Source organism: Pavona decussata, unplaced genomic scaffold, assembly GCF_977016875.1.
Source record: "Pavona decussata unplaced genomic scaffold, jaPavDecu1.1 SCAFFOLD_67, whole genome shotgun sequence".
Taxonomy (NCBI): Eukaryota; Metazoa; Cnidaria; class Anthozoa; order Scleractinia; family Agariciidae; genus Pavona; species Pavona decussata.
Window position 1 is genome coordinate 3,035,993 of NW_028145486.1, and position 16,638 is coordinate 3,052,630.

The 16,638-nt window shown below is 38.4% G+C and overlaps 1 protein-coding gene and 1 long non-coding RNA gene across 6 annotated transcripts in view; both read right to left on the bottom strand.

Moving 5' to 3' along the window:
• LOC146478098 (uncharacterized) overlaps positions 1-10,569 on the bottom strand; it is a 46,854-nt gene extending 36,285 nt beyond the window's left edge. The window contains exons 1-3 of one of the 5 annotated variants that reach the window (XR_014865250.1): positions 10,405-10,569; positions 10,232-10,301; positions 7,153-7,492 (exon numbers count right to left, since the gene is read on the bottom strand). This is a non-coding gene — a long non-coding RNA (uncharacterized LOC146478098). Of the gene's footprint in view, positions 1-1,352; positions 1,423-1,516; positions 1,689-7,152; positions 7,493-10,231; positions 10,302-10,404 lie in introns of those variants that run through there. The other 4 variants (XR_014865247.1, XR_014865246.1, XR_014865249.1 and 1 more) reach the window with 4 other exon arrangements.
• Positions 1-16,638, bottom strand: part of LOC146478102 (exoskeleton protein RP43-like) — a 31,720-nt gene that overhangs the window by 2,923 nt on the left and 12,159 nt on the right. The gene's annotated exons all lie outside the window — the stretch shown is intronic.

Here is a 16,638-nt window from a genome sequence, read left to right on the forward strand (position 1 = left end):
TTTCGGTCGGTATTAAAAATTATTCTCCAGTGTTTTACGACCCTTTTCGATCCTTTTCCAGTTTCTTCTCGTTTCGGAAACGCTTCCAAACAGCTCTAAGATCCTCTCTAATCCGTCACGCGAGTTTGTAGTAGTCATATTACATGAAACGTGATAACAATTTGATCGTTTTAACAACCAATTAAAAGTCACGGCACTGACGCCATTCGATCCGGAGTCCAGTACCTATCGGTACACCTGGGTGAAGAGAGCCGCACTGTGAGAGTAAAGCGTCTTGCCCAAGAACACAATACAGTATTCGGCCAGTACTCCGGAACCGGGCAATTGTGCGCTAATCGTTAGGCCGCCGCGTCTCCTAATTATAAGTAGGAATTGTCTCTACAATTGTCTCTACAAGCAATTGTATACAATTCAGCTTGTAGTTTCGACAAGATCCTTGTAAAGTACAAAATCACCACATAACAATTGAAGGTTGCAGCTGGAACCACATCGAAATGATATTTTTATATAAGGTCTATAAGGAAATGAATGTGCTACTCACTAGACCTCTGGGCCTTCACAAAATACCCTGTACATGACTGTAAAAAAGAGAGGAAAGACGTAGACGTTGCGCGAGTAAGACCACTAATAGAGAAGACGTTTGTCAAGACTATTTACATCCGCCAGCACGCATTAACGTAAATGAGGCCAGTAACCAAGACACTCGGCTCTCCAGAATATAAATTCCTAATGAACATTTAGCATTGAGTTTAAAAGAGAAAAATTGCAGTCCCTTCTATCACAATCAGAAAGGTGAAACAATAAATAGTTGATTTTTGTTCGCTATTAGCCAACAAGTTACTGGACGTTACTTGTCTTTCTTTAGTGCTGTCGTTACTCTTTTTGCTCAAACGAATTTAACTTGCCTTAACAATCGAAAAACGAAGTCTAAGCGGATATTTGCGCGAAATATAACAAACAGAGTAGAGGTTTCGGTATTCTATCGCCTTTTTTGACAAGGTATTGGATGTATTGCGGTATTTGGTGGTTTGTTTGTTTTGCTTTTTTTTTTTTTTTTTTTTTTTTTTTTTTTTTTTTTTTTGCGGTATTTGTCAATTTTTTTGCGGTATTGCGGTGTTCAGAACCCCCCAATGTCCCCCTCTTGTATGCAAAGGTTGAGTGACGTTTGTTCTAAGTTAGTAAACCAGCTTTTTAGAAGGAGTCATTGATAGTAATTTCTACTGTAGGTAACGCACTTGGCAGAGCCCCAGAGGATTCTGTGGTTCGTTTGTAAATTAAATGTCGATGTGCGGCTACTAGGAATTTTCTTTCTTGACGTTTTCCTTAGCTTTTGAAAACCATTTGCAGTTTACCTTTGGACTTAGTTGTTGTTTTCGATTCCTCTTCCACCGTTTCGGGTGGGATTTCGTCTTGGAGCACAATCTGCACAAACAACAACAAAGAGGAACACGTTATGGAAAAAACCAACTAACATAACTGAAATAAAAGAAAGTCGCTTTGGTAGTTTTCGATTTACAGCCTGTACCTCGCCTTTTGCAGCAGCCATGCTTGCACAATGATATGGTGCGAACTTCTTGCCTGATTGTTTGAAAACTGGATACTGAGAAACGTATCGATGCACGCACTTTCAAGGTTAAAACGCTTCTGGCAACATTAATCCTGTGTTCGACATGGGACTTTTGATCGTTCCTTGTGATAACTGAAAGGTAAAGTTTTTAGTGTTATATTACAAGGGTTGCCCGCCTAGACCGGTTTGTGAGTGATGCAACGGTTTGAAAGGTGAATACCCGTAACGTTTAAAGCAGGCCAGAAAATTCAAAACTCGAATGAAGTAAAGTTATTTTCAAGTGACGTTTTCTTTGGTGTTATTGTCGTCGCTTAAGTTTCCTTATAATAAGGCGGGGAATCTCTTCTCGTTTTTCACGCATGCACAGTATCTAAGTTAATGTTCACACGGGACTGGTTCCAAATGGTTCCGATCTAAAATCGTGACAGATAGGCCTTTTGTTCACACTAAACAACAACAAGAACAAGTTCAGAGTTTCGAAATCCTTGATTCCGCCCCCACTAAATTTCAACTTAAATTTAAGGAGGCTATGTATATAAATTGGGAAAAGCCCAATTTAAATCAACAAGTTCATCATTCAACCTGGCACTTACGCTTTAGGCTTTATTTTCTTTACTTTGTTACTCACTGAAATATGTTCTCTATTTTTGTCACTTATTTATAATTAATTATGCATGTTTCGCGAGTTGTTATATAGTCCTAACCGTTTTTTTTTTTTAATATTCTGTAACTGACGATGACGTTTGTAACAAAGAAACATGACTCTTACAAATTAAAACATGTCGTAATCTTCTTAAAAATCCTAACAATGGGGTAACATTAATTTCTAAAATTGCATGTTTGTTGCATGATCGAATTTTGTGTTGTCTATCATATGATGGTATTATATTACTAGCGTTGCTCTATCCATCTATCAACGGTTTGAAAGTTACTAGTTTAAAGATGGCCGTAAATTGGAAGACTGTAACAGGTTAATAGGCCTCCCTGTTTAAATAAAACCATTGTATTGCATTTTATTGTAGGCCAGAATGTTCAACATTCGAACTTTCCAGAGTAAGACGATTATGGAAGTTCCTAATTAAAATTGTATGTTAATTGCATGATCGAATTTTTGTGCTGTTTGTCATGTCATTGAGGTCTGAAAAGAGTATCTTTATTACTTTAACTTTGTAGGCTGATTAGTACATTATAATTATTCACTTATTGTATTACTGAGGTCCCGAAGCAATTACGAAAAGTTTGATTGCAGAGAACTCCACGCAACGCACAAATAAATTGATCTCGTGCTTATTCTCGGTTTTCACTGTCACGCCATTGAAAAAAAATCGAAACCATTCCATGAATGAAGTCAAGAAATTGACATGGTATAAAGGATAAATAAATAAGGCATCTGTCCAAGTGTCAGGTCTGTGCGGCATTCCGTACTCGAGTTATTTGACAAAATGTTCCACATAAATTTATAGAGCTTAGTATGGAGACGCCATGTTTGTGTCCCTCTGAGGGGCACAAACATGGCGGCCGGAAATAGGAAAAAACATCTGGAGTTCACTTTTGCCAGAAAAGAGGTTTGTTTGCCCTTGTGAATTTTCGAATGTTTAGAGTAATATTTCTCCTCAAACTTAAATTGTTTAGAATGCTGAAAATCACCCGAAGAGTCATTTTTAAGATACGGAAAAGCTTTGTCACGGCCGTCCTCACGACGGAAACTCGGAAATTGAAACTGTTCTATTTTCAAAAGGAAGCACGACATCGAGCTAAGAAATTGTGACCAGACACATTTTTAGGTAATCTTTCCTTGAATGAAGGTAAAAAATTTTGTAGGCCTCCCAGTTTTGAATTCTAAAATCTGGTGACGTCACGCGAAAACCAGGAATTGGAGAGATGCACTTCCGGTCCGCACGTGTCAGACTTCACTGTACTTTACGTCCTTGAACCGGGTAAAGCAATGATTTTTATCAGGCCAATATTTAAACAAGTCTTCCGGAGGGCCCGGGGTTCTAGTTGCGCTAGTTGAATGTTTGTCCTTTGCCGTTCAGCCTTGCAATCAGTTTGGTTCAAGTCCGGCTGAAGGATATATGTACTTTTTAGCTGCGTATATTTTAAGGTTAGGGGTATTTTGGAGCTTCCGCTAGCTGCTTAAGAGGGAATGTCCCCGAAGACTGCGTGATATCAGTAAAAATATGGCACATGCTTCAAAATCTCAAAATCTTCTTATTTCTCTCAGAGGTACCCTATGATGAGCCAACAAACCTGATGTATACTTTTTAGTTCAAAGCTGTTTGTATTTTCCAGAAAATTCTCTAAAACTGTAACGGGCGCCGACCGTCATAAAATGGCGGAAATTAGTGCACCGAGTAACAACACAAGAACTTCGCTCGTGAAAAGCGCAAAAGGAACCACGGTTTTTTCAAATTAGTAGATTTGTGTAAGAGACATTGGCAAATGATTCAAGCCTAAAACCAGGATCGTTTACTTAATTGGGAATGCACGACACGAATTTGAAAATCACAAAAATTTCTTTCTTCCATACGGTATAACTCAGAAGCACTTGTGATTAAGGTTGTGATAAGTGGAAATGGTGTTCTTTTCAAGAATATAAAAATTATTCTGGGGCTTTTAACTTCTGCACGAAAAATGCACGCTCTATGTCGACAAAATCAAACTCCACTTGTGAACAAACACAAATAATCGAATAAGAGTCCCTGTTATCGAAGCCAATATTCCACGCAAATCTTAGTGCTTAGCACCGTATTTGATTAGAAAGTCAACATAACAAGTTTACTTTGCAAAACTTGCGGCTTTGGATTTCTTTTCATCGTCACTCTCTCTTCAAAATTGTTATCTTCCCTTCGACCATGTTTACCAAATCACGCAATCAACAACCACACGTATCAGTGACTCCTGCATGAAACATTACAGTTCCTGACAGATTCAACCATGTTTGAGTCTCCACACAGCTATAGAAAATAAGTTAACTCGATTATACTATTAAGAACAATGATTCAATTATCTATAGTCGCAGATGAAGAAATTTTGCAACCCGAAGACGCAAAAAAGTTGAGACGATCATGTTTGTCACGCAATGAGACCGAGCGCGCAGGACAACCAACAAACATATTTTTATTCCGCGGCAGTTTGTCTGCGTCTACCGACTTCAAGCTTCAAATCCAAATCTCTTACCGGATTTTTATCCTTTAGGATGGGATTTTTTAGTACAAATATTTTTACAAGCAGTCTCTAAGGGACCGGTCATTATTTATGTAGAGGGGGGAGGGGACAGAAAAATATTTTGATAGATAAAAATTTTTGCCAGGCCCTCCCTCCTAACGGCTAGATTTCATTTTTAACTCGTGAATGCGCGCATGCGCAATGAACGACTTGCAGCGATAGTGGACTTTTCCGCTTGGTTGGTTGGTTGGTCGGTTCTGTCGTTAACTTTCGGGCATGCGCAGTGAACGAGTTTTAAATTCAATTAAAGGAAGAAAACACGCGAAAATTTTCTGTTCACGGCGCGTCAGGATATTCTCATTCAATCTGTAGAGAATAATTTGACAATCATTTTCGTGAAAGAATGGAGATTTTTCTGAGCAAATCAAAGCAATCTGAGCAAAGTTATTGGTCTTTTCGTTTTTTCCACAAATTGTGGTGTCTTTTCAGAATGTAAAAATAATTGAATTTAACAATAATTGAATTAAAAAATAATTTAATTTAAAAATTCAATTAGTGGACTTTCGGCAAGCTCTTTGAATAAACAAGAGCATTTACGTGACATGAGAGTTTGCCGCCAAAAAATATTTCCCGCCAGAAAAGTCTGGCTGAAAGAAGCACTCTTAACTGATAAGTTCACTGCTAATCATAACTTTTTGCATACACGAACACCGGAGACCAGTCGACAAACAAACAAACAAACAGTTCCAAACCCACCACAGTTTCAGAACATTTTCTTTCTAACGACCATAAGGCTTCTGACATGCTACTAATTCCTCTCGAACTCATCAAATCTAATCGTGACAGTGTACGCAAAGCTAGAGAGGCATACCTCATCGACAGAGGTCAAACTATTGAACCCTTAGATCTTAATAGGAGAGATGAGACATAAACATTTTTCCCGTCTTTCATCTTTCTAAGTTATGTAATTAACTCATTGTTACGTATTTTGTTTTTCGTCTACCACGTTGTAACGTTAGCTTATACCTATTTGCCAGTTGTATTTTCAAATTTCAAATTGTAACGTTTTTGTTTATGTAACTTTAGCCTTTTTTCAGGTATCTATTGTAACTGTTTAAAATTGTAACGTATCTTGCCACAGGGTCAGTCTCAAACATAGCCTGAAGAAGAAAGGCCGTGCCTTTCGAAATATTGGAAAATATACTTCCCTGACCGTGAAATCAGCCTTGCTCTTTTTTTAGATTATTTGCTTTACAATTTTTTTGCTGATTAGATCCTTCATGCCCACTACAAGATCCGGTACTTTTATTTTGTCACAGTGGTCCTTGCAAACACAGTTTATCACTGGTTTTTTACTGAACACTCTTTTAGGGGGTCAGAAAAGTTTGGGCCATGCCCAGATTGGTCTCCTTTAGGGGTTTAATTGAAAATTTCCGACGAGCATCCCCGCTCCTTTCATATGAGTCTCCTCCCCCCCCCCCCCCCCCTCCCCTTGCCGGGTAAAAAGTATTGACGGGCCCACGCGACCCCTACAGTTCGCAAATAGATTTGAAAAAGAACTCTACGAAGTCAAATTCACAGATAGGAACTCAGTCTGCACTTAAGCAGAAAAACAAAGCCGCATACAAGAGAATACACTCTGCTTTTTTTTTTTTTATAAGAACGTATAATTTTGGAGCTGAGGCTGAACGTTCTTCTTTTGCGATTTGAGGCTGAAAACGTTCGTAAGATGTTCTTAAATTACATGGTATACACTACATGTATTGCAGTAAACGACAATGCAGAACCTATCAAAGTCTGAGATATTTTATCAAGAACTGCTGATTATGACAAACCGAGATGTGTGTCACCATTGTTAAATAAATGTTATACAAAACATGCCGTTCAGTATTTTGGTTAATTTACATTTGTTACCTTGATTTTATATACAGATTAGCAAAATAAAAACGTTCTTAATCGACTCTCAGCCTGAAGAATGTTCTTAATATGTTCTTAAAATTTTGGTTAATCTCAGCCTCGACGTTCCTTTATATCAAAAAGGTTCTTATAAAAAAAAAAGAGAGTGTACTTCCCTTTGTAACGCAATACCACCCAGCACTACCTAGTATGCCGAGATTAAAAAATATCCTGATGGAGAAATAACACCTTAAACAAAATCAACCTACTTTCTTAACTGCGTTTGATGAAGCTTATTTTGACCCTTGGTGGGTGGCATGAAGAGAAGTGCGTATATTGAAATGTTTCAGTAGTCAGTAGATTTGAAGTGCTTACGTACAAATGTTTGTATCCACAAATGTCGTTTCTGTTTCTGAAATTTCAGCCGTAAATTTACTGTGGGGTGGTGTTTGTTTGCTTGCTCAATGAACTGCATTATCTCCTCTCTGTTTAAAGTTTATAGGGAAAATATGTCGTCCATATATCGTTTCCAAACGAGCGGTTTTAATGCGCTTGGGTTTAAAATCTCCGTTTCAACCTTAGCCATGAAGATATTGCTCAAAAAGTAGAAAAAAAAGTAGATAAGTGTGTGATAGTATCCTCCCCGTGCATTAGTTGGGCATTTTTCACAATGTCATTCTTTTAAGGTAACGATAATGTTACGCCATTCAAACTACTAATCCCAACGACCGGTCACCCTATCTTCGTGAATCATGCTGTAGCTGGATAGACACCCTGGGTTGTCCGTTATTTTTATCATCTCCAGCATCAAAAACGCTGCTGGCAAATCTCTGGAGACTTTGGATACCCTTGATAGAGTACCTAAGAAAACGAAAAGAATGAAATAAGACAATGAGTGTGTTATTTTTTAGTTCGACTTTAACACGTCATTTTTATTTTAAACGCAATGAAGCTGACTCAACTGTTATTCACTCTTGACACTTTTATTCACGTTGCAAAAAGTTGCGTATGTAAGGACAAGTTCTACGACAATTGTGAGCTTAGAACCACTCAAGTTAAGGCTATAATAAGAATGATATTACCATGTATACGTAAATTATGATCATACGGGTGAGTGAAGTCCTGAAAAGGACTGTTTTCAAGAGGGGACATTGACATTTCGACAACCCGAGCGGAAGTCACATTCAGAGCCGGCGTGGAACGCCAGTAGATGGTATAAATTTCTCTGGTTGTTGACCTGATTGGTCAGCGAAGCCGAGATGTTACCGGTCGTTTGTCAGTTGGCCGTGATGTTATTGGCTGTAGAGACTGTAAAAAGTGATTAGTACGTTTCGATTCGTCTTTTGTTAGTCAAAAGTCTGTTGGTCTATTGTTCGGTAAATTTGTCTATCAGGGCCGGTTGTTCGAAAGCCGATTAACGCTAACCTACGATTAAAAGTTAATCGAGGTTTTCATCTCGCTTTTTAAAAGTGCTTTTAAAGCCTAATTGCAAGCTAAAGGGAAAGGAAAGTCTCAATCAAAACTGATGGGCAGAAATCTCGAAAAATCTTTATTGATTAGTAATTAAACTTGAATCAAAGTTCACGTTAACCCAGGATTAGTTTAATCGAGCTTTGAACAACTGGGCCCAGTTTGTCTGTTTTGTTGATGTTGTCAATAAGTCGTTTCTAAGTGCAGGTAGTTGGAGGGGGACATCGGGTTTGCGGTTTTGCGGATCAAGGGACAAATAACCGTTATAAGAAGCACAGCATCTTGCAACAAAGGCAAATAGCCGGGACCGGCAATCTGACAAAAGCTGCAAGATAATGTATACTTATTACACGGTTTAAATCCTATGAGTATCCTAATACAACGATAAAAAGAGAGGCTATACTGTCACCAGACGCACTGAAATGAGCCAGTCTAAACTAAATGCCACAAACGGCATAAGAACAACAGTCGCTAAACAGAAACGTAACAACACGAGGTCAAAATGACCTTTGAGATCAATTACAGCACATGCGACAGTTAAACACATGGCTTTGTTCACTGTCTATCGCGCAATCCTCCAAATCATACATGGCATTTAATAAGAAGAAAATCAAGCGCTAAAAGAAAATTTACAGGGAGCACCGCTCTTTTCATAGAGAAAAGGGTGTTCTCTGGAAGACATACCCGTGAGGGCAAAACTCTTATTTAGGCTAAACACGCAAATGAGAGTCGCGCACGGCCTGTCAACCCCATTATGCTATGTTGATTGTTAACAGACAGGCCCCGTTTCATGTCGTGAAAGACACACTGTACATGAACTCCGTAAAAACAAAGACAAAAAACGTACTTCTCGCGGTGTATACAGCTCTATACAGTCTCCATTGTGAGCTATATGCTGCAAATAATATGCACAGTTATACGGAAACACTTATCCGCGAAAAAAGTGGCAGTTCATGTACTTAACGTTTTAGCCATCATAGAAAACACAACGTCAAGCTTAGCCCTACCATGGATCGAACTCGCAGTCACCAGATTGGCTAAAACCAAGGAGCCAATTGAATTGCAGGGTTTTCGATCCGAACCATGGGTTTATAATTTGACAAGAGAGCGCGTTTGTTGAAATGATTCCGAGAACTCATCTTTATCATTTCTGAAGAATCGGCAACTGACTGGAGATCCACAAGATAAGGATCGAAACCGCGGTCTTGCCTGACCATTACCTTAAATGCTACAGAATTTACTAACGGCCGAAGGACTAGAAGCAGCCCCTGGCCAGAGCACGTAACCAAAACAAAGGAGGAAAATGCTAAGCTCCCGCAACACAAACCTCACAGTTACAGAGCTTAGCGGAGCGACAACAAAACACACAGCCGTAACTTAAGCGGCCTTTAGCCCTCAATTTAACGCATTGCATAGCTTTCAAAGAAGCTACAATGCTTAAGAACGGATCAAGGGACAATGTCAAATAACCGTGATAAGAAGCACAGCATCTTGCAACAAAAGCAAATAGCCAGGCCCGGTAATCTGACAAAAGCTGCAAGATAATGTATAGTTATTACACGGTTCAAATCCTATCCTACACATGGCTTTGTTCAGTGTCTATCGCGCAAATCCTCCAAATCATAGATGGCATATATGCATTTAATAAGAAGAAAATCAAGCCCTTAAAGAAAATTTACAGGGAGCACTCTATTATTGCAAATATCCTTTGAAAAGAAACAAAATAAAGGTGATTAAAAAAAAAAGAAGAAGAAAATCAAGCGCTAAAAGAAAATTTACAGGGAGCACCGCTCTTTTCATAGAGAAAAGGGTGTTCTCTGGAAGACATACCCGTGAGAGCAAAACTCTTATTTAGGCTAAACCGACGCACATGAGAGTCGCGCAGGCCTGTCGACCCCATTATGCTATGTATGCAAAGGTTGAGTGACGCTTCATGGTTCTAAGTTACTAAACCAGCTTTTCATTTTCAGAAGGAGTCGTTGATAATAATCAGTTTTACTTTAGGTAACGCACTTGGCAGAGCCCCAGAGGATTCTGTGGTTAGTTTGTAAATTAAATGTCGATGTCTGGCTACTAGGAATTTTCTTTCTTGACGTTTTCCTTAGCTTTTAAAAACTATTTACAGTTTACCTTTGGACTTAGTTGTTGTTTTCGATTCCTCTTCGACCATTTCGGGTGGGATTTCCTCTTGGAGCACAATCTGCACAAACAACAACAAAGAGGAACAAGTAATGGAAAAAACCAACTAAAATAACTGAAATAAAGGAAAGTCGCCTTAGTAGTTTTCGATTTACAGCCTGTACCTCGCCTTTTGCAGCGGACATTCTTGCACAACGATCTGGTGCGAACTTCTTGCCTGATTGTTTGAAAACTGGATACTGAGAAAAGTATCGATGCACGCACTTTCAAGGTTAAAACGCTTTTGGCAACATTAATTTAATCCTGTGTTCGAGTTTTGTGTTGTTTGTCTTGTGATTTGTGACAACATGGGACTTTTTATCGTACCTTGTGATAACTGAAAGGTAAAGTTTTTAGTGTTATATAAGTTATATAAGGGTTGCCCGCCTAGACCGGTTTGTGAGTGATACAACGGTTTGAAAGGTGAATGCCCGTAACGTTTAAAGCAGGCCAGAAAATACGAAACTCGAATGAAGTAAAGTTATTTTCAAGTGACGTTTTCTTTGGTGTTATTGTTAATATAATAAGCGGGGAATCTCTTCTCGTTTTTCACGCATGCACAGTATCTAAGGTAATGTTCACACGGGATCGGTTCCAAATGGTTTCGATCTAAAAATCGTGACAGATAGGCCTTTTGTTCACACTAAACAACTACAAGAACAAGTTCAGAGTTTCGAAATCCTTGATTCCGCCCCAACTAAATTTCAACTTAAACTTAAGGAGGCTATGTATATAAATTGGGAAAAGCCCAATTTAAATCGACAAGTTCATCATTCAACCTGGCACTTACGCTTTAGGCTTTATTTTCTTTACTTTGTTAGGGGCGGACCATTAGAAATCACGGGAGGTGAAGGGGGGGGGGGGGGGGTGACAATTCCCAAAAAAAATTCCTGCAAAGGAAAATTACCTAAACAAAAATTCCTGCCAGCAGTTGACCCTTGAAAAAAAATTCCTGCAGTAAACTGAACCAAAGAACGATATCACAACACAGCGTCAAGTAGTTTTAACGGTACATATCAAGGATACTGCAACCTGTATTAAAATACAGGTTGCACAGAAAACATCACTTACTTGGTTGAGAAAGTTCGGCAATAAAATGGTATGACAAAGGAGAGCATGGTATTGAAACAGACTAGTAAAACATTAACGCCACGATTGTGCAGCTCATTAAAAGATCAATTGCCTGGCACGCTATTTGTTACCATACCATTACACCGCTTACAGGTGTAATAGAGGTGACCGTTTAATACAGGTCAGGATTACAGTCTAGTAAATAAGGGAAGTAATTTTCGGGACTTTGACAACTGACCGCTTAATAGAGGGTAACCTCTTATTATAAATACGGTGCCGCTTAATACAAGTTCGACTGTATAACCTGCTCAACTATCATTTGAACAAATTTTGCATGTATTGATGTTTTTAGAAGTGACAATGCAACAGATTACACCGTCTGATCTCCTGCTCATTTACGGAGAACCATATTTCAAATGTAGAAGAAAAATAAAATAATTTTACTATAACGAACCTTCAACAATATTTCTTTTGAAACCATAACAATATTAAACAAGTTAGGAGCCAAAGTCACTCACAAACCATTTATATCTTGTTTGGATGTTGCAAAAAATTCATTACATCATCCCAACAACCATTTTAAATATTAAAATTCAAGTAATATGATTAATATATATTAAATAACAATTAATCAAATAAAATAATCTTACTATATGTATTCAGCTGTACTTTAAACTTTCAACAACTTGGGTAACAAAAATATTGAAGGACTGGAAAATATTGAAGGACTGGAAAATACTTGCTGTGGTTCAAATTCTAAAAATTTGACTTTTCAATAGCCATATTCGTTCAGATTTGGCTGTGTTTTTCTTTCTTTAATGGCACAATGCATCCCTTAAAAATGTGCTGGAACAGACAACCAAATCAGACAAAAAAGGAGCATTGCTTTAATAACAGCCAAATCCAAGGCTACATACCAGAAAAGGAAAAAAGCCTGTCCAGTCTAAGAACCTGTCCCACTGTGTATACATTGCTGTTTGATGTGGCCTTGCAAGGTGGGATTTATACTTAATGTTGCTTTGTCTGTGTAATAACAAGTACCAGTGGACAATGGCTCTTTCAAGCGCCCCCACCCTGCATTGCACACCGCAGGGAAAAATCCTGTAGGTCAAGCGTTCAACAGTTAAAACATCAAACGGCTCTTGTAGGCATTCCAAGAGAAACACAACCTGTGCTTTTTGGAAGTAAATCTGGCAGTGGACTCTTTGAAGCACGATTGGACAGGACGTTTTTATCTTCGACCGAAAAAACAACACCGAATATACGTACTATATCTAATTGCCTTCGAACTTCTCGCACTTTCGCCTTGCGTTCAACTGTAAACAATAGTATCAACCAACACGACGAAGCCGAGTTTCCTTGACAAGTGAAAAAACGCCCCTTGAGGCATGAGGTGCGACACCGTTTATAGTAGCTCATTTCTTTCCTAATCGCGATACTCGAATTTCGCGAAAATCAAGACTCCAAAGAGACTGTCACCTTGAGCGGTACTGTAATTAATCTATGCGGAGCTATGTATGCCTTTAATATTAAAAGAAGTTCTGTTGAAAAGTTCCACGTTGAAAAAAAAAACGTGCAGACAAATTGGACTAAAAAAAATTCATCCACTGAAAAATTTTGACCCCCCCCCCCCCCGTGATTTCTAATGTTCCGCCCCTTACTCACTGAAATATGTTCTCTATTTTTGTCACTTAATCATAATTAATTATGCATGTTTCGCGAGTTGTTATATAGTCCTAACCGTTTTTTTTTTTTTATTCTGTAACTGACGATGATGTTTGTAACAAAGAAACATGACTCTTACAAATTAAAACATGTCGTAATCTTCTTAAAAATCCTAACAATGTGGCAACATTAATTTCTATAATTGCATGTTAGTTGCATGATCGAATTTTGTGTTGTCTATCATATGATGGTATTATGTTACTAGCGTTGCTCTATCCATCTATCAACGGTGTAAAAGTTACTTAAAGATGGCGGTTACTAGGCCTCCCTGTTTACATAAAGCCATTGTATTGCTTTTAATTGTAGGCCAGAATGTTCGAAATTCGAACTTTCCAGAGTAAAACGATTATGGAAGTTCCTAATTATAATTGTATGTTACTTGCATTCCCGCGGGGGGGAGGGGGGTACTCCCTTATGTGGCCTTAACGGGGACGTGCGGCCCGATAGGGTATGGTTTTCAGGGTGTTTTGTCTTTGTCTTCTGTAATAAACAGGGTATCGCTACATGACCTAATGGCTTAAACAAAGGAACTGATGTTCAGTGCTCGATGCATACCGAGTAAATAGCGTAAACAGCTCAGTGATTCTGATGTCGTAAGTAGATTGTTATCAGCCGATGCATTAAAATACAGTAAGAAACTAGTGTATTCTTATTTCATTCTAGTCTTAAACAGGGTATGAATTTGGGTTAAATGTCTTAGAAAGCGTCTGAAAATTTTGAATTCTGCCTTAAACGGGATGGGGAAATCAGATAATCGTGTCTTAAACAGGGTGAGGGTTTGAACGCCCGGGCCGCACCTCCCTACTCAAGCATCTGTTGAGTACCCCTTGCATGATCGAATGTTTGTGCTGTTTGTCATATCATTGAGGTCTTAAAAGAGTATCTTTATTACTTTAACTTTATTACTTTAACTTTGTAGGCCAATTAGTACATTATAGTTATTCGCTTACTGTATTACTGAGGTCCCGAAACAATTACGAAACGTTTGAATGCAGAGAACTCCACGCAATGCACAAATAAATTGATCTCGTGCTTATTGGAGTGATGCACTTCCGGTCCACACGCGTCAGACGTACTTTACGTCCTTGAACCAGGTATAAAAAAGCATTGATTTTTTTCGGGCCAATATTGAAACAGTCTTCTGGAGGGCCCGGTTGAAGGGCCCTCCAGAAGACTGCTAGTTGAATGTTTGTCCTTTGCCGTTCAGCCTTGCAATCAGTTTGGTTCAAGTCCGGCTGAAGGATGTATGGACTTTTTACCAGGGAATATTTTAAGGTTAGGGGTATTTCGGAGCTTCGGCTACTCCCCGAAGACCGCGTGATATCAGTAAAATGTGGCACATGCTTCAAAAATTTAAAATCTTCTTATTTCTGTCAGAGATACCCTATGATGAGCCAACAAACCTGATGTATATTTTTAGTTAAAAGCTGTTTGTATTTTCCAGAAAATTCTCAAAAACTGTAACGGGCGCCGACCGTCACAAAATGGCGGAAATTAGTGCGCCGAGTAACAACACAAGAACTTCGCTCGTGAAAAGTGCAAAAGGAAGCACGGTTTTTTTTCAAATTGGCATATTTCTGTAAGAGACACTGGCAAATGATTCAAGCCTAAAACCAGGATCGTTTACTTAAATGGGAATGCACGGCACGAGTTTGAAAATCACCTCAAAATTTCTTACTTAAAAAATCTTATTTTCGAGCAGTTTTTCAAGAAACCTTTTTTTCCATACGGTATAACTCAGAAGCACTTGAGATCAAGGTTGTGATTAGTGGAAATGGTCTTCTTTTCGAGAATATAAAAATTAGTCTGGAGCTTTTAACTTCTGCACGAAAAAAGCACGCTCTATGTCGAGAAAATCAAACTCCACTTGTCAACAAACACAAATAATCGAATAAGAATCCCTGTTGTCGAAGCCAATATTCCACGCAAATCTGAGTGCTTAGCACCGTATTTAATTAGAAAGTCAACATAACAAGTTGACCGTGCAAAACTTGTGACTGTAGATTTCTTTTCATCGTCACTCTCTCTTCAAAATTGTTATCTTCCCTTCGACCATGTTTACCAAATCACACAATCAACAACCATACGTATGACTCCTGCATGAAACATTACAGTTCCTGACAGATTCAACCATGTTTGAGTCTCCACACAGCTATAGAAAATAAGGTAACTCGATTATACGATCTAGAACGATGATCCAATTATCTATAGTCGCAGATGAAGAAATTTTGCCGCCCGAAGACGCAAAAAAGTAGAGGCTTCTGCACAATGAGACGATCATGTTTGTCACGCAATGAGACCGAGCGCGCAGGACACCCAACAAAACATATTTTTATTCCGCAGTAATTTGTCTGCGTCTACCGACTTCAAGCTTCAAATCCAAATCTCTTACCAGATTTTTATCCTTTAGGAGAGGATTTTTTAGTACAAATATTTTTACAAGCAGTCTCTAAGGGACCGGTCATTATTTATGTAGATGGGGGAGGGGAGGGAAAAATATTTTGATAGCTAAAAAGTTTTGCCAGGCCCTCCCTCCTCAGGTCTAGACTTCTTTTCGCTTTCATCCGCAGTTCAAAATATATGTTTCATATGTTTACATTGAGGGAAAGTTTCCTTAGCCAAAAACAATTTTGTGACGTCAGGCGAATTCACAAAACATCAAACATATTCCGGACTTCAGTTCTAGACTACAAACAGTTAATTCAATCCACCTTCTATCATTTTAGTTGAATTCTTAGCTTCAAATGAACGAAGCCACTTTTAGTGCGTAAAGCTTGATTAGGGCGTGCCCTGCCGACCTCAGATGGCTGGGTCTGTTGTCGAAATAACGAGAGATGTACTCGGGAGGGAACGAGATAGAAATTATAGCTAATAGCTAGGAACTGAAGCGTGTACCCTCTTGCACATGTACGCCTTAAGTGCCAATTTTTCAGTCTGTCATTGATTTGAATATAGTCTTTTGTAAAATAGTAGAAGCCCATATTTTTGCAAGTGAGAAAATTGTCGCAAATTATATTAACTGTTTAATAAGCCTTTTCCGAGTTGCAGTGAACCTCATTATGAAAGGGAGGCTAAGTGCAAAACTTTTTCATATGAAAATTAGTTTTGTTTGCATGTGAATGAAAACTAATTTTCATAATAAAAACTTTGCACTTAGCCTCGCTTTCATAATGAGGTTCAAAGCAACTCAGAAATGGCCTATTCTTATCTGTTTGATTTGCTACAGACATTACTTGTTTTCAATGAGCTTCTAATTAATATTGTGCTTTTTGTTCTCTTTTCAGCGGAAGAAGAAGATGAACGTGTTTAGACGCTGTTCAGACGCTGAAAGCTTACCTTTACTTATGCATTTTTAACTTTTATTATTTTTCGTAGTCGAATTTTACCCATGCTGATATTTTACAGGATGGACACTAAATCAGTGGCTTTGAAAACAGGTCTTTTATTAATCATTTTTCTCTTCTTACTTTTTCAGCATTTCTTTTTATCATTTTATTTTTCCTTTTCCCATTTCTTGCTAGAGCATGCACACCACTTGTTCCATAGATTCTTCACTAACAAAC